The 16,141-nt window shown below is 40.3% G+C and overlaps 1 protein-coding gene across 2 annotated transcripts in view; it reads left to right on the forward strand.

The window, feature by feature from the left end:
- The window catches only part of casz1 (castor zinc finger 1), a 257,172-nt gene that overhangs the window by 128,533 nt on the left and 112,498 nt on the right, over window positions 1-16,141 (forward strand). The window contains exon 4 of one of the 2 annotated variants that reach the window (XM_029719434.1): window positions 13,475-13,527. The exons of the other annotated variant lie outside the window; for it this stretch is intronic. The gene's annotated coding sequence lies outside the window, so the exon portion shown is untranslated. The remainder of the gene's footprint in view (window positions 1-13,474; window positions 13,528-16,141) is intronic. 2 annotated transcript variants of the gene reach the window in all.

The raw sequence follows: 16,141 nt of genomic DNA on the forward strand, positions 1-16,141 counted from the left end.
ATTTTTAAATTATGTTTTGTCTTATTTTTCTTTTAATTTCCCAACACTCTCTCTCTCTCTCTCTAGTTAGAGAGAGAGAGAGATCCACTGGCCTGAACTCACAGTTGTTTCAGAGGGGGCCTCACAGAGGAGAATCAGTGACCCTACATGGGCGCCTTTCCTGCATAGACCAGCATGTCTAAAGGGAAACTGATAGGCTAGTGAAATATCTCCCACTTACAGAAAAGGGGGAGAGAGACTGGGAAGGGCAGACAGGACAGAACAGATATGGATTGGGTCACAAGGCTGCACAAGGTCTACCTAAGGAAATTAATATTCAAAGTACATTTGGTGTCACTTGAGTGGAAGGGCACGACCTAAACAGCTACCCCAAACCATTCCCAGTGTTGGTCAGGCATACATACTGTAAGCACTACATGGATATTTGTAAATGTGTACATATATCGACACATGTTGTGGTCAGTGACTGCTATTTATAAACACTTGGATATCACAGTACAGAACAATCTGGAAAGTGGGTTATACCTAACCTACAAACGTGAAGGGTTCTTCCTAGAACCCTCTGTAAAATAAAAAGTTCTACCCAGAACCTTTTCTAGAAGGTTCTTTCTATATAGAACTATTCGTGGAGTGTTCATCATGAGAGCATTCTGAATAGCCCATAAGGATTCCACAGATCTTTACAAATGATTATTATTAACCATGTTGTGGAATGGGGATGTATAAGGTGTTATGCACAGCAGTTATTATGTAAAGTATGTTAGGTATATCACACTACAGATAATTAGGAACAGTTAAAGGAATAGTTCACTCAAAATCTATATTTTTGTATTTTGTTCATTCGTCCACTGTTAATACAATCCCCAAAAAGTGTGCATGTCAGCAGTCAAGTTTTCAAGAGCACTTTCAGCACAGAGCAAAAACTGTGATGCGTTTTGCACAAAAATCCCCAAAATAATCAATGAACGTCTGTTCCTGTTGCACATCCTGAAGAAGTTTAAGAATCCGTTTCTCCCATGTCAATAGAGTTATTATTATACCTGGACGTCCCCTCTCTCTGTATCAAATGGTGGACATGCGGTGGGAGTCGAGATACACTAAACATGCCCAGGGGGCTGCAGGGAAGCCACTGTCTCGTTTTCTGGGGCAAACAAACACATACAGGGAGCAGACATGGCTGTCACTTCTCACATAGCTCCCTCTATCACCCCAGGGCAGGGGGGCAGGGGGGCAGGGGCAACCTCTGTAGTGTAGTGATGACACCTCCATACACACACACACACACTCACATGTTTGCACACGCACACGATCTTCATGCTGTACTTATCAGACACGTGCTTGCCGACCGTAGAAGTGCACTAAATCAAGATACTAAATCATATATACAAAATCTGATTTGTATATACTTTCTTTTCAAACTGGCCATGTGACCATCCCAGGATGAAAAGCAGATTTAAGACCATGGCCTCTTGCACCATTTTTAGCTTTCCCAGATTGATCAGTGATTGACTGTGCTGGCGCCTAGCAGTAGTTTAACTTTACATGGCGAGGATGAGGTTTAGCAGTAGTTTAACTTTACATGGCGAGGATGAGGTTTAGCAGTAGTTTAACTTTACATGGCGAGGATGAGGTTTAGCAGTAGTTTAACTTTACATGGCGAGGATGAGGTTTAGCAGTAGTTTTAACTTTACATGGCGAGGATGAGGTTTAGCAGTAGTTTTAACTTTACATGGCGAGGATGAGGTTTAGCAGTAGTTTAACTTTACATGGCGAGGATGAGGTTTAGCAGTAGTTTAACTTTACATGGCGAGGATGAGGTTTAGCAGTAGTTTAACTTTACATGGAGAGGATGAGGTTTAGCAGTAGTTTAACTTTACATGGCGAGGATGAGGTTTAGCAGTAGTTTTAACTTTACATGGCGAGGATGAGGTTTAGCAGTAGTTTTAACTTTACATGGCGAGGATGAGGTTTAGCAGTAGTTTAACTTTACATGGCGAGGATGAGGTTTAGCAGTAGTTTTAACTTTACATGGCGAGGATGAGGTTTAGCAGTAGTTTAACTTTACATGGGGAGGATGAGGTTTAGCAGTAGTTTAACTTTACATGGCGAGGATGAGGTTTAGCAGTAGTTTAACTTTACATGGCGAGGATGAGGTTTAGCAGTAGTTTAACTTTACATGGCGAGGATGAGGTTTAGCAGTTTTCAATAGTATTTCAAGATAGCCTTGCTGCTGCTGTTTTTGGCAGACTAACAGCTGCCAGCAGCATTAGTGTACCAGCAGACACTCTGAATGTTCCCCAGACCAGGCCTCATGTGTCACATGGACCCATTCCAGCCTCCCCGAATGCCAGTTCACATTCAACAAGACTGGTTGAAAACAGTACATCTGCATCTCTGAGCCCATCACAAATGGCACCCTATTCCTTATATAGTGCACTATTTTTGACCAGGACCCGTAGGGCCATATGCTTTGTCTCTTTTAGACTTGGAGGAATGAATTCAAGACTATCCAGTGAATGCAACCTTTTCCACATTTTTAAAGCCCGTTTCTCTTTATTTCGTCCCTTCACTCCGCCGTATTATATTGACAGGTCAAAGATAAGAAGTGTATTTCAATTACTGTAGAGCTTTTTTTTAAATTCTAGAACACTGTAGACCAAAGGGAATGAGGTATTTAACCCCACTAGCTCCTGCTTTGACAACATTGCTTTGAATTCATTCGGATGTAAAATTAATTCTTGCAAATGTTCTCATTGGGACTTTCTGTTCATATTTGCATTGCTCGACATTCAAAATTGGAGAAAGATACAAATGATTGGGCTTGGCTCAGTAAATTCATTGTACTGGGAGAAACTGCAAAATGGACGGGGTTCAGTGGTTTTTAGGCCTTTTGAGGGTTTGTGTGTCAGGATTTATGTATTTAATTACACACTCATTCTCCTAATGTAAAAGGAAAAAGGGATAAAACACACACCCAAGCCTGTAAGCCCAGCTGCCCTTGCACTGAAAGTTGGCCACAGTCACAGTTTAGCTCCCCTTGAACTGGGCTAATACTTGTCTATTCTGATTAGGATTAGTATGTGTAGTAGGGACTCAGGGACCCAGGACTGGTAATCTAATAAATCAAGATAAAAAAACTCTGAGATTGGTTTACTGAGGGCTTGGATTTACTATTGGCCATCTCAGAGAGACAGGGATTAACACAGCATTTGGTGCTGCTACACAGGCCCAGGCCTGGACACGGAGAGAGGCGGACAGACACAGGAGGGAGGGACAGAGAGGAAGGACAGAGAGGAGGGAGAGAGGGAAGACGGGAGGGGGAGAAGGCCTGGCAAGGGCTTTATATTGCCGAATAGACGGGAAGTTTAACTCAGAGTGACAAGGTCAGGTTAGCCCTTGTACAAAAGGCTTTGTTCCATAGGCAGATTAAATGGCTCTTCGACAGTTTTTACACTTTTGGATCTTGTTGAACATGTTGGGAGTTAATCCTGTAGGTGATGGAAGCCCAGTTGTCAGGGCGATGAGTGGAACCAGAGAGGTATAAAGGAGAAAGGTCCACATAGGGCGATATGAACAAGTACTTTACCCTTATTCTCAAATAATAATTGCAATCTGCATGAAAATGACATTTTGGTTTTATACCACGTTGTGGTCTACATACTGGCTTGTCATGTCTTCCTTTTTGTAGATGGGGAACCGTGGGCCTACCTGCTATTGCATCCCACTCATACTCCAGGCACCTTATTGGCTGTTGAACAATCGAGACTTCACTGTAACTGACTGGATATTTACTTGGTTGGCTAGTGGATTATCATTGATATGTATGAGATTAAAGGGATAGTTCACTTTGTTTTAGCTTTTGAAAGCACTGATAGTTGAAACAATCTGTTTCCACTAGGATCACAACATTCCAGACATTGAAAAAATGAACAACTAATGAACTTAAAAACGGTTTGGATGAAACAACAACACCCCACAGCGTAAATAAGATGACTAGCTAAGCTAATAACTACTCTAATAAACTATGTGATGTATCCCTTTAAAGCTGGTCTGTACATTGTTCAAAAACGGGTAGCAACAGTTGTTAGCTGTGAGAAAGTAGAGGAATAGTATAAATGTGAGAACTAATATGAATAGTTCTGCCTTCATGCCAGGCTGAGAAATATGATCTATTTGTTTAAGTGGAGGCAATTTCTGTGAAGCTTGTCCTCTGGCAAGTGATTTTATGTGAAACCCTGAACAAAAATAGTTTCCTTACCTGATATTTGAGCAACCTCTGTTAATAACTCGTTAATAACTCGCTACGGTTAGGGTTTCACATTCATCAAATGCGGAAGAAAGGCTTATCTGTTTGCCTGACTTGTTAGCGAATATCAAACACAGTGAAGTCTCTTAAGATTCCACCAATAGAGGTAGAGAAACTTCAGTAAGACATCCCAGCTTGTCCAAAATAAGCCTTTTTTCTCTTTCTGAGGGAACTGTTAGCAATATCACTGGGCAATTAACAAGGAAACGAGAGAGAAATGGAGAAGCCAATTACTTCTACGAGTTAGCTAAAGGCCATTTTAAACTGTGTGCCCATGACATAATAATGTTTATGGTAAATATTATAGTCGGAGACGGCGAGTGCTTGGCGTGAGAGGGAGGGAAAAAAAGGCATCAATCTCGGATCGAGAATAATTTATTAAGATCTGAGATGCGGCAATTACGTGGAAAGGACCAAAAAGAAAAAAAAAGAGAGCCAACTATCCAGGAACCGCATACATGATTGCAATCTTGATTAAATCCCCCTGGATCTAATGAGTTGATTTTCTGCTGTTAATATTGCATTGGCTTATGATGGATTCGTTAAGATAATGGAACGAAGCTAAAATATAAATGACTCCCTGTCAAGGAGCAGATTTTCGTCATTTTCCGTCTGACACCTCCGCCGTGGGGATTTGGCGGGGCCTTTTTGTGTTTAGAACCATCAGGATCTAGAATACTAATTTTTCATGTGCAGACGACTCTAACAAAGCTTCCTGCTTCACCCTCTGTTCTCTCTAAATACCTCCTCTCAAGGTAGGAAGAAAGGGAAAACAGGATCCAACTTGCCTCTTACCAACGCTATATCCTCTGTATTCACCAATGGTACTGTATCTCACACAAAATCAGAACCATACACCAAAATATTTCATATTATCCTTTTTTGCATCTGTTTTCCAACTACACTGCCTTCAGAAAGTATTTATACCCCTTGAATTATTCCACATTTGTTTTTTTTACAGCCTGAATTCAAAATGGATTCAATTGATTTTACAGACATAACCAAGACGACTCAAAGCTGTAATCGCCGCCAAAGGTGCGGATACAAAGAATTGACTCAGTGGTGTGAATACTTATGTAAATTAGATATTTCTGTATAAAATGTTCAGTAATATGGCAAAACTTTCTAAAAACAGGTTTTCACTTTGTCATTATGGGGTATTGTGTGTAGATAAGTGGGGAAAAAAATCTGTTTAATCCATTTTGAATTCAGGCTGTAACACAAGAAAATGTGGAATAAGTCAAGGTGTATGAATACTTTCTGAAGGCACTGTATTATATGACACACAGAATACAAAGATCCATTCTTTAGAAAAATGCAATGAATCTGGCAAAACATGTAAGCAATGAAGTTTTTTTATTGACCTGTGTTTTTGAGATTAATTAATAATGTGGCCTCTCCTTTGGTGCTTGCCAGACCAGCTGAGCCAGTCTCGCTCTCAGTTTAAATGGTCTGTCACTTAGGTCAACGAGAGGAGTGAAATGTTCAGTGCATAGCATATTGATCCCATATTACACATGATTAACAACAGAACATGGATCATTTTGCGCTCAAGTGTGGAGGAAAGCTTATGCAAAAAGCATGAATAATCATCGAGGGGGGATACTAGACTGTGAATACCTAGATATTCCATACCATCATTTGTAGTGGCTGGGTGAGAATCATACACCAAAAAGAAGTCAGGGTAACACTTGACTTAGTGGTGATATGTAGCATTCATAAAACCTTTATATGCATGACATACAGAGTCATAATGCCCTGCATATGTTTATATGCTATGCCCTACATATGTTTATGCAGCATTGACATAAAACATTCCATAAGAACTGTTATAAAGCACACTTCATGAGAAACATATGTTATAACAGAGACATGGACATATAGGTTTTCAGCAGAGACAAAGTAGTGTGCTTATAAAGGTTATGGAGTGTGTGTTATGTTTCATGTCAATGCATTGGTACAGAGTATATAAACATATGTAGGGAATAATGACTCTTTACGTCATGCATATGAAGGCTTTTTGAATGCTACATATCACCACTCTAAGTAAAGTGTTACTGGAGTCAATGCTGTTAGGTTTACCTTGCTAGCAAGATCTACATTTCTGGGGGCAAGTTGAAGAATTGGTAGGGGTCTAATTAAGCAATAAGGCCCGAGGAGGGTGTGGTATATTGGCCATATACCACACCCTCCTCGGGCCTTATTGCTATTATAAACAGGTTATCAACGTCATTAGAGCAGTAAACAAGTAGTTTTGCGTCATACCTGTGATATATTGTCTGATATAAAAACGTCTTTCAGCCTATCAGCACCCAGGAGCCATACTACCCGGTTTATAATAGCAAATGGATCTTTCAGTGTGGATTCATGTTCTATAACGTTGTACAACAAGTGTGTTGGATGAGTATCACAAATGCCATATGGACTAAAAGCATGATCATTCCAAAAAGAAAATACCTCAAAAGGTTTTCACTCTATGTAAATGGTTCAACTGTGCGGTTATAAATGTTGTTCGATTCAACCTACCAACCAAATCACTGGCTTTTTTTTTATCATCGTCTTAATCACTATTGTTGTCAAGTTTCATGCTTGGCCTGACCCTTCTTTTGTGGCGATTATAATATTGTTCTCCTTTTTCCGTGCAATATTACCAGGGAAACCGTCTGATTGGGCCTTTCTTCTGCGTGTCACTTTTTTTGTCCTTTAACATGGTTTTCCTAAAAACTTTTTTTTAATCAATCAATTTGGAGGCAGAAAATAGGCTTTGTCACGGCCAGGCCCAGGGTCGTGTGATGCTTGCTTTGGCCAGTGACAGGTCCTCAAAAGGGATAAAAATGAAAATTTTGGGGGGGAAACTGGGGTTTCCATGGCGCCGGCACTTGTTGCACATTGCTCACCATTCCACAGTCCTGCATAAGCCTGTGGTTTCAAAGGGAGGGACAACCAAAGTAAGTCGAGGAGCGGACGGCTGGGTATGGCTGAACTGTAGATGAAGCTGCCCCTGAGCCCCCGCTCGCTCCTCTCCTAGGAGAATAGGAGGGAGAAGTGACAGCCCAAAAAAGGGGGCCTACTAGGTGTTGTCAAATATGCATGAGCAGTGTCATTAAGTAAATGTTCAATTTCTCATTGTGCCACGACCATTCAAAAAAGTCACTTGGGAAGCACCACGTATTATTAGACAGAGCAGGAGAAACTGAGGAGAGGGTCATTTGTTGAGAAGGTTATTCTTGTAGTATGCGGCTTCTGGTTTGTGTAATTAGCGATTGCTTGTGTTTGGGCTGGGGTCATGTAAACTGTACGTTTCTAAGTTTATGTGTGAGAAATGGAACCAGGAAACAAAGACAATAGTTTGGCAATCATTACAACAAAGTTGATTGTTATCTTAAGTGGTTCAGCTCAGTGGAATGACAGTGTGTGTTCCTGATTTTTTTTTTCATGTTCGATTTGTAGACCCGCACACACTCAGGTACAACATATAAGCTTGACTTGTTCACAGACTTAATGTTTTAAAAGAAAATCTGTTAAATCTTTGATGGAGATTTGGTTTGCATTAGGTGTGCTCATTACTTTAACATAACATGCACTCTGGGTGTGTGCACTGGTACACTTCACTCTCGGATTCATTGGAGCTATTTTTGTACAAAGTAATCTTATAGCAAGAATGTTGTTGACCGTGATCACCGCTCGCTCCTCCTTCGGTTCCTCTTACAATTATGTATTCTTCTGTGTTTGGGAAATGGCTTCATGAGGTCAAGGTTTTTGCGTGTCAGGACTCCTTTAAACAATTTGCTATAATTTCCATAACATCACCACCACCCACAATAACAAACAAGGTTATACGCTTTGTAATCGAAATAGCATTCATTCCCTTGTCATGGTGAAAGACCAGATCTGTACACATTTAGATAAATGTAGTAAGATAGTAAAATGCTGTTAAAGTGCTTTTACTCACTAATCAATATATTCTCCTTTGCTCAACCAATTCAATCATATAAGCGAAAGGTTGCATCTGCATGTTATTTTATACTGGCAGCTGTTATGATGCTGACTATCCTTTCAAAAGAAAGGCCTAGCTATCATTTGAAAACCTGTTTTTTGTCTCCGAGATTCTCCACAGTATGCTGTCAGTCTGTCGGAAAGGTTTAGAGAGAGCCAGGATATGCTCCTTGATGGGATTTTATCATGCTAGGCATGCCCTGTTTCCTGATGAATATATTAAAATTATTACTGTGCAAACAGAGTTTCTAATTACTGACCTGCTTGCCATTGTACTGCGCCTTCTTTATGGTCCCCCCCTCTTCCATGCCTTGTTTATTTATCTGCACCAGTGAATACAGAATAGTCTGTGCAATGTAATTTTCATCCACATGAAAATGCTTTTGAAAATGCCAATCTCGCCTATTATACAGTGTAATTACTCGTCTGCTTTTCACATCTTCAGCCAGTAGGGAGATTGTTGGAGAGGGAGAAACAACATCTTGGTGGGGCTTCACTTCTGTTGCTTTCATAGAAGAATGTACTGTTGTTTTTCTTGAGGCCAAGGACAATGTTTGTCAAATGTAATTAACGTGCTATTGATAGTGTAATTTAGTGTAGTGCCTACTGGTTACAATACTGTCTGTGGAGCACAGTGTTGTATGAGGAATACCTTCAAGTCATAAAAATATATCATTTTTGTTAACTCTTTGACAGTAGATACAGTATATATACAAAAGTATGTGGACACCCCTTCAAATTAGTGGATTTGGTTATTTCAGCCACACCTGTTGCTGACGGATGTATAGAATTGAGCACACAGCCATGCAATCTCCATAGACAAACGTTGTCAATAGAATGGGCTTACTGAAGAGCTCAGTGACTTTCAACGTAGCACCGTCATAGGATGTCACATTTCTGCCCTGCTAGAGCTGCACCGGTCAACTCTAAGTGCTGTTATTGTGAAGTGGAAACTTCTAGGAGCAACATCATCTCAGCTGTGAAGTGGTAGGCCACGCAAGCTCACAGAACGGGACCGTGAGTGCTGATGTGCGTAACATGTAAAAATCATCTGTCCTCGGTTGCAACACTCACTACCGAGTTTCAAACTGCCTCTGGAAGCAACGTCAGCACAATAACGGTTAGTCTGGAGCTTTATAAAATAGGTTTCCATGGCCGAGCAGCCGCACACCAGCCTAAGATCACCATCGGCAATGCCAAGCGTCGGCTGGAGTGGTGTAAAACTCACCGCCATTGGACATTGGGGCAGTGGAAATGCGTTCTCTGGAGTGATGAATCACGTTTCACCATCTGGCAGTCCGACGGACAAATCTGGGTTTGGCGGATGCCAGGAGAACGCTACCTGCCCCAATGCGTAGTGCCAACTGTAAAGTTTGGTGGAGGAAGAATAATGGTCTGGGGCTGTTTGTCATGGTTCGGGATAGGCCCCTTAGTTCCAGTGAAGGGAAATCTAAATGCTAAAGCGTACAATGACATTCTAGGCGATTCTGTCCTTCCAACTTTGTGGCAACAGTTTGGGGAAGGCCCTCTACTGTTTCAACATGACAATGCCCCCGTGCATAAAGTGAGGTCCATACAGAAATGGTTTGTCGAGATCGATGTGGAAGAACTTGACTGGCCTGAACAGTGCCCTGACCTCAACCCCATCAAACACCTTTGGGATGAATTGGAATGCCTACTGCGAGCCAGGTCTAATCACCCAACATCAGTGCCTGACCTCACTAATGCTCTTGTGGCTGAACGGAAGCAAGTCCCTGCAGAAATCTTCCAATGCCTACTGGAAAGCCTTCCCAGAAGAGTGGAGGCTGTTGTAGCAGCAAAGGGGGGACCAACTCCATATTATTGCCCATGATTTTGGAATGAGGGTTCAACAAGTAGGTGTCCACATCCATTTTGTCATGTATTGTATAGTGTATGACTAATATGTGGTGTTGGGACAACCTTGTCACATTCCTGTGTTTTAGACGTCTTCTGTACCTTGCATTTGGTGTGGTTCAGCAGGTTTTTCTACTTACAACGCCAAAAACGTTATGTTTCAAGTTCTGTTTCATTGTTACTGCCATTCTGACATCTCACGCTAGTTTTCACTCTGTTAGCCTGTATTTTATACTGTAGGCCTATGTGTGGTACAAAGGTGTCACCTATTTACTGGGCGCATTCTGTCCGTGACCCCGCCGTGGAAAAGGGCAACCCTGTTGTTTACTCGTCTGTCTGAGATGTTGCACAGGGGTTTGATCAAGGGAGTTGATAGGAGCTGCAATTTAAAAAGAGGACACTGCAGCCCTGAACAAAAACAATTAAAGGAAAATGAAAGATGTCCCCCAAGGGTTGAAAATAGAAAATTAGCAACATGCATGCTGGAATCCACAGCCCCCCCTTGCCCACCCCTCCCTTTCCAAACTTACTGGGCCTGCATTGTTATGTATGATCAGATCTGCCAGTTCCTCCTCTAAGCTCCTTGTCACATTTTGACTTAATGAAGTGCAACTTAGAAGGGAATTGGGTTCATCATGCTAGTCGCACGATGCTCCCTTGTTGTAGCAAACAGGAGCGGCATGGGACTGAAGCGCTACAGTGCGAGTCGTTATCATTCTGGTCAGTCTGTTTAACACAAAATTAAACAAAGAACTAATTAGTGCCTTATGAATTAATAACTGCACTGTTGCCGAGTAGAAGTTAGGTTGCTGAGGGGAGATATAAAATAAGTAGGAAGATCAGGTTAGAATTATTATTGCGTTTTGGCCTCACTTGTGCTCTCAAGGTTAGGAAACTTTGTTGAGAAGTTGCAGTGACTCAACTGGTTCTGCCTAAGTAAGTTTCTGTCTTTGCCAATAGCTGGGTGCTATAGAGTTCAGTGGGCTTTGAATGTCATTCATGAAGTATAGCCAACTGTATGCTTAAATACACATACACATTCATCTTTTAAAATATTTTTTGTTATAGGCGTTATATGGCTGGGTCATAATCCTTGTTTTATGTTTATAGCAGGATTTTCCAGAAACCTCTGGATTTTCTAGAAATTCGCACCCTTCAAACCCCTGCTTAAAGTGTCTCTTCTGTATAACGCTATGACCTTACCATTTTCAAGAGCCTTTTGAGGTTCTGAGAACTACATGTCTCACATCTACAATGTTGCACCACATCATTTGAAATGTTTTGCACCTGTATCATATGACTGTTGCCATAAGGGAAAGAGATCACGTTTGACCTAATTTCACATTCTCCATGAATGTGTTGAGCAGCCCTTTGCTAACTAGACCTTCAATGTTATTGACAAATAAATTCACACCCTTCACTCTGATTGTGGGATTACTGATTCTAAGTAAATGATCATTGGCAAGCTGTGCTGAAATATTCACAAAACTGGTTAACCGGATATCACACCTGCTCCCCACTGTTGAATTGAAGATGGGACTCTGTCAACTGTTAAACTATTCCCCATCCCCCTCCCTCTTTTTATCTCTACATTCAGCTGAAGTACACCTTCCTCGGTAACACTTTAAATGAAGGGTACCTACATAAGGACTTCATAACACATTCGTAATCCATACATACTTCGTTCATAAGAAAAGCGATGAGTAAAATATTCAGTTGTCAACAGTCATTTTAACATGCTTATGTACTGCTTAAGAATGCTGTATGCATGGGTTATGACTGTGCTATGAAGTCCTTATGTAGGTACCCTTCAATTAGTCTTAACATTTATTTTTAATTGCCCATCAGAGATGTGCAGAGAATGGACCTTCAAATATATATATTTCTTATATGTACAGTACCAGTCAAAAGTTTGGAAACACCTACTCATCCAAGGGTTTTTCTTTATTGTTACTATTGTTATATTGTAGAATAATAGTGAAGACATCAAAACTATGAAATAACACATATGGAATCATGTAGTAATCAAAAAAGTGTTAAACAAATCAACATTTATTTTATATTTGAGATTATTCAAAGTAGCCACCCTTTGCCTTGATGACAGGTTTGCACAATCTTGGCATTCTCTCAACCAGCTTCATTAGGTAGTCACCTGGAATGCATTTCAATTAACAGGTGTGCCTTGTTAAAAGTTAATTTGTGGAATGTCTTTCCTTCTTGATGTGTTTGAGCTAATCAGTTGTGTTGTGACATGGTAGGGGTGGTATACAGCAGATAGCCCTATTTGGTAAAAGACCAAGTCCATATTATGGCAAGAACAGCTCAAATAAGCAAAGAGAAATGACAGTCCATCATTACTTTAAGACATGAAGGTCAGTCAAAAAAAAAAAAAATATCAAGAACTTTAAACTTTTCTTCAAGTGCAGTCACAAAAACCATTAAGCGCAATGATGAAACTCACTCTCATGAGGACTTTAGACTGGTGGAAATCTGTCCAAATTTGAGATTTTTGGTTCCAATCGCCGTGTCTTTGTGAGACGCAGAGTAGGTGAACGGAAGATCTCCGCATGTGTGGTTCCCACCATGAAGCATGGAGGAGGAGGTGTGATGGTGTGGGGGTGCTTTGCTGGTGAAACTGTCAGTGACTTATTTAGAATTCAAGGCACACTTAACCAGCATGGCTACCTCAGCATTCTGCAGCAATACATCCTCCCATCTGGTTTGCGATTAGTGGGACTGTTTTTCAACAGGACAATGACCCAACACACCTCCAGGCTGTGTAAGGTCTATTTGACCAAGATGGAGAGTGATGGAGTGTTGCATCAGATGACTTGGCCTCCACAATCACCCAACCTCAACCAAATTGAGATGGTTTGGGATGAGTTGGACTGCGGAGTGAAGGAAAAGCAGCCAACATGTGCTCAGCATATGTGGGAACTCCTTCAAGACTGTTAAAAAAGCATTCCAGGTGAAGCTGGTTGAGAGAATGCCAAGAGTGTGCAAAGCTGTCATCAAGGCAAAGGGGTTGCTACTTTGAAGAATCTCAAATATAAAATATATTTTGATTTGTTTAACACAGTTTTGGTTACTACATGATTCCATATGTGTCATTTCATAGTTTTGATGTTTTCAATATTAATCTTCAATGTAGGAAATAGTAAAAATAAAGAGAAACCCTTGAATAAGTAGGTGTGACCAAACTTTTGACTTGTACTGTATACGTAGATACTGTAATAAATGATTGTTGGGCTTTAATGTTACCCTATCCCACACACACCTCTCTCCCCTCTTTCTTAGATGAAGTAAGTCTATATGGAGTGACTTGGTCCCATGCTGGAAGAGAAAACGAGGTAGGACAAATATACCGCATGACTGATTACTGCCACCACATTCTCCCCTGTTCATATCTACAACAATATCAAGCATCTTCATTAATCACCATGGATCAATGTGTCTGGGGTTGTAAAAATTGACAAATTACTTATTAGAATCCCACCGTTTTATTTTCCAGCTGATTAACTCACAGTGATGTCGTACACTGTACATATGCCCTGATGTATCGGTTTTTCGAGCAGGCATTCACAGCATGAAATGTCTGGGGCTATGATCATATATGCAGTCAGTGTTCTTCTGCTCTTGGTACCATGTAATATGGTGCAGACAGAGCTATTACTTGTGAGTGTACCCTTATATAACCCTTTCCAGGTCGTGCTAGGGCTGGAAACATAGTGGTATAAGGACACTCCACCCATAAATGTTTGACATAAAAGGCTACATAAGGCTACATACAGTAAAAGATACATATCACTCTCTTAGTGATAGTGCTTTATCAAGTCAAGAGAACGAGACATACTTGAAGCCCTGTCATAAGAGGATACATAACATCTGCGTAGTAATGACATAACAGATGCCATACGCAGTTGTGTCCTCTTATGAAGACTGACTTATGTTATGACACATGTTATGTTATGGCATTGCTATGACACAAACCATTGTTTAGGTTCATTAATTGTCCACTAGCTAAACATCTTACCTGGATAACAGTTTGTGTCATTGCTAAAAGTTGACATAAGATGCAAAGACTCTTTAGGATAGAAGGCCAATACCTAGAGTTTGTTATGTGAACTACATTATGAATGTTCATGACACAACATTTACATAACAAACATTCAAAGTATGCAGTATGTCACTTGTCACTTGCAAGGTTGGTTGTCATAATGACAATAGTTTTTGTTTGCCTTGTTTTGGGGGTTTTAGTGGTAAATTGTAACTAAGCATGCTATAATATTAAATGCAGGTTACCTACTTAAGGACTTCATAAGACATTCATATGCCATACCTACCGCATTCATAGCAGTACATAAGCATTTCGTACAACTTATCACAGCAACTGTAAGTTGATGTTGCCATTAGTTTTTGTGGTTGTTGAATATACTGCTTATGAATGTGATATGTGCAGGTTATGAATGTTTTATGTAGCCCTTATGTCAAGTGTTACTCCATAATATCCCAGACATCATTTTCTAATGGTTCCATTGAATGTCATTCACTAATTACTAGTAATTATTCCAACCATTAGATGCAGAAGGGTAAATACAGATGACTTTTGCCACCATTAGTAGTCATTATGTCGTTATAAACCTTTGAGTCAATTTACAACCTTTTAACCAAGAAATAAGAGCCACAGTATTAAATAGTTGTTCCTTGTTCCTTGAACTTGTACACCATTGTCAGAAACTCACAATACTATCTAACCAATAAAAAAACGAGCTTGTACACGTTGATTGTTAATGATTGTTAATGACGTTAATGACTTGTGACTTGTAGAAACTGGGTTGCTTTTTTTTCTGAAACAAAACCTTCTGTGCTAATGATGTTAGCTGGTAGAGCACAATGCTGATGTAGGAGTCTGTCATGAGGATGCACACAACAGCCCTTGCCCCTGGCTTCCTAGTCAAGAGGGATCTGTACATTCAGAAGTGACACCGTGGGCTGTCTCATGTCAAAGTGAGGACCCTTAATGTCACCGGGGGGTGGCATGCCTGTGAATTAAGACGGGGCTGCACCACACTTCTTTGTCTTGGTGGCGTCAGTCAAAGATCGGAGGGAATAGACACTCTCGGCGTCAATCAGGGCCCAACTACGTCTCCAGATTGATGTTACTTTAATTAATCCATATTAATGGCTGCACCAACTGGAGGCATTATAATTGTAACTTCTAGGACTATATAACACCTTCATAACCACTGCGTACACATTCATGAAGTCTTACAGGGCCTTGAAGCATAGCCTACGAGAACCCTGTGGAATCTTTCAACTTCCAGGATATACTAGGTGCAAAGTGAATGTTAGTAACACAGGTTGAGACTAGGACAAGCCATGGTGTCTTTCAATTTACGGGAATGTTAGTAGTAGGGCTGTCAAACGATGAAAAAATGTTGACCCAAATTTAAGATGTTTCAACAACAAAAAAGACATCACATTGGTTTGTAGGATATATATATATGTGTGTGTGTGTATATTTTGATTATTGGGGAAGAAAATAGAAAATAAACTCTATTCTGAGACAATAACAACAGATCAGCCAGGTCTGAGATCATTTAAAATATAATAGAGCTATTATATCTAGCCTAGGCTACTTATCCATTTTCTTCAACATGAATTAGTCACAAGCTGCAACTAGAATTGGGATCATTTGCATAAATATTTTGACCTGATAACTACAACAAAAACAGTAGCTAAATGGAATGGATGTCCTCTTCTGATTAAAATCATTGTGGGAAATTAGAGTTTAAACTAGAGGCATTCAGCCATGGCATTTTAAACATTCTCGTTTGCTTAGATAACTAGCTAAAGTTAGCATAACTAACTAGCTACTTCTGTGCAAATTAAGTGTTTGCTGTTATCTAAAGAAATGCCTGGGAATGTGTCCATGGTTGAACTTTCTGTAAGTTTTCCTTCAAA

The sequence above is a fragment of the Salmo trutta genome, chromosome 28, assembly GCF_901001165.1.
Source record: "Salmo trutta chromosome 28, fSalTru1.1, whole genome shotgun sequence".
In the NCBI taxonomy this organism is placed as follows: domain Eukaryota; kingdom Metazoa; phylum Chordata; class Actinopteri; order Salmoniformes; family Salmonidae; genus Salmo; species Salmo trutta.